The sequence below is a fragment of the Fundulus heteroclitus genome, chromosome 13, assembly GCF_011125445.2.
Source record: "Fundulus heteroclitus isolate FHET01 chromosome 13, MU-UCD_Fhet_4.1, whole genome shotgun sequence".
NCBI classification, from domain to species: Eukaryota; Metazoa; Chordata; class Actinopteri; order Cyprinodontiformes; family Fundulidae; genus Fundulus; species Fundulus heteroclitus.
Genome location: NC_046373.1, coordinates 36,356,863 through 36,359,362, shown reverse-complemented (window position 1 = coordinate 36,359,362; position 2,500 = coordinate 36,356,863).

Sequence of the window (2,500 nt, the reverse complement as noted above, 5' to 3'; positions counted from 1 at the left end):
ACTTTCCACAGTATCCCGATGTCAATGAGAGTGTGTTCCCTGCATTTTCATTTTGGTAAGTTAAAGATGCACGGTTTTATTTAATAGCCTACAGTTTCTTTCCTTCAGCCGCGACACCACATACATGCACATAAATACTAAAACGGCAGCGGGAAAAGGCTCAAATACGTGAGAAACCCGGAGGGTTTAGGGAGTGTTGGCAGTTAACGTTACTAACTAAACCTTTGAAACACATAGCAGCTAGTTAAAAGTACATTACATGCGTGAGTGGTTGTTAGCACTAACGGTTAGCAGGTGCCAGAGCCCGTCTGAGCACAGCTTACCTTTGTGCGAATTACTGTGTTCCCACTGTTTGCTGGCTTTATGATCTGCAGCTCCTGAACCCATCCATTCGTAAACTGCACATGAGACTCCAAGGACTTGTAGCTTTGGAACTTTTATAAAGTATAGGCGCTCACACCACAAACAAGGCAGCCGAAGACGTCCGATATGCAAAACAGTGGCAACAAGTGGTCGTCGGCGCTCCATAATAATGCTGATTTTGTTAACATACCGGTCCCTGATTTCTCTATTTAATGTGTCCCGGTAAATTTCAGATCCTTTTCGGGATTTTAACATATTTTTTCTATCTATTCTTTCTCAACTCTACTTCTACGTCTCTTCGTTCAACAACGTTATGTCAGAGGTATTTTAACGTTGCGTTGCCTTCAATATGTCCCACAATGCAACGCGGATCCCGAGCCCTATTAAGACCTTGAAAGAACCCAGTACATATATTAAAAAGTGTTATTTAAGATAAGATAACATTAGCTAATCCTTTTTTTATCCCACGACGGGGAAATTTATAGGATTAAAGCAACAGGCAGGTGCACACAACACAGACAAAATTACATAAGGATTGAAATATATAAGAGGTGGATTAGCGAAAAAACACTGAACATAACATTATTATTATTATTATTATTATTATTATTATTATTATTATTATTATTATTTAATTATAATAATAAAATAAAAAACACAAAACCCAAAAGGTCAACAGTTTCATGATACATCAAGCTTAGGGACTGGCTAATATACAGCAGGTCAAAAAAGGCCATATTTTGGCTGCAGTGCTTGCTGTTCTCTTATGAAGAAAAGATCATCTAGTGCACTAAATTCAATAGATGGGTTGAAAATATCCAGTATAAAATAAGTGCTACAAATGTTACAACACTTTTGTTCATATGGCAGCAGAACATTAAAATAAAAGTGCTCTTTACACTACTTTTGAATTCATTCTTGGAGTTTGTAAATACAATGCGATTAATCGCGATTAATCAGGGAGATTAATCGCGATTAAATATTTTAATCGTTGCCCAGCCCTAATATATATATATATATATATATATATATATATATATATATATATATATATATATATATATATATATGGTAGACCAGTATATATACCCATGGTAGACCAGTTTGTTTTCTATTGTTTTTTATGACACAACTAAATCTTTGAATAATATTTGTTAGAGTCTCAGTTAACCGATCACAGCATTGATTTACACTTTCTGTTTGTATCACATTATCCCAATTCATGTTTTTCAGTTCATTTTTAAATAAGGGTAGTTTGTTATTTGGAATAGACATTTGACTTTTTGTTGCATTAGGCACTGTGAAAACTCCCTCTAGTTGTTTCTTTGTTAATTTCCTGACCAACAATGTAATATTATGATCTGATAGACCTGTCACAAGGTTATATGTTTTGATGATTCGTTCTGGTTTATTTGTTATTATTAAGTCTATCAGAGTTTGACTAGTTTTGGTGATCCTGGTTGGTTTTTTAAGAATTTGGACAAGTTTATGTTTTGATAACACAGCTTTTAATTTATCCCTTTTGTTTTTCTCCATCCAATTTATGTTCATATCTCCGATTAAAATTGTTTCACATTTAATATTAATTTGTTTTAACATTTCATGAAAGTCTTGATAAAAAGACGCACCATGAGATGGTGGATTATATACAACTAGTAAGTTAAATTTCATTGTAGGTGACAGTAAAACTTTTAAAACAAGGCATTCAATTCCTAAAGTATCCAGTACAGTGACAGAACAATTTAAACCATCTTTGATATAAATCAAAACACCTCCCCCTTTCCCATTTGTACGATCCTTCCTGTAGCATGTGTATCCAGGGACATCAATCATGCTTGTAGGAACATTAATATTTAGCCAAGTTTCACTCAGTGCCAAAAAGTCAATGTTTGAATTGCTCAGTAAATGGTGAACTTCATTTAACTTTGATAGTAGGCTTCGAATGTTAAGATGCCCCCCAAAAATTCTTTTGGTTTTGTTGCAGAATCCCAGATTACTTTTGCATGGTTTACAGTTTGAAAATATTTCAGCTCTTTTTGTTTATTTGCTGCACAATGAGCACTTGTAAGTTTTTCCGAATTTCCTTGGCAATTTGCAGCACCAGAATTGATAGTTACAGTTTTCTCAATGTCAGGAT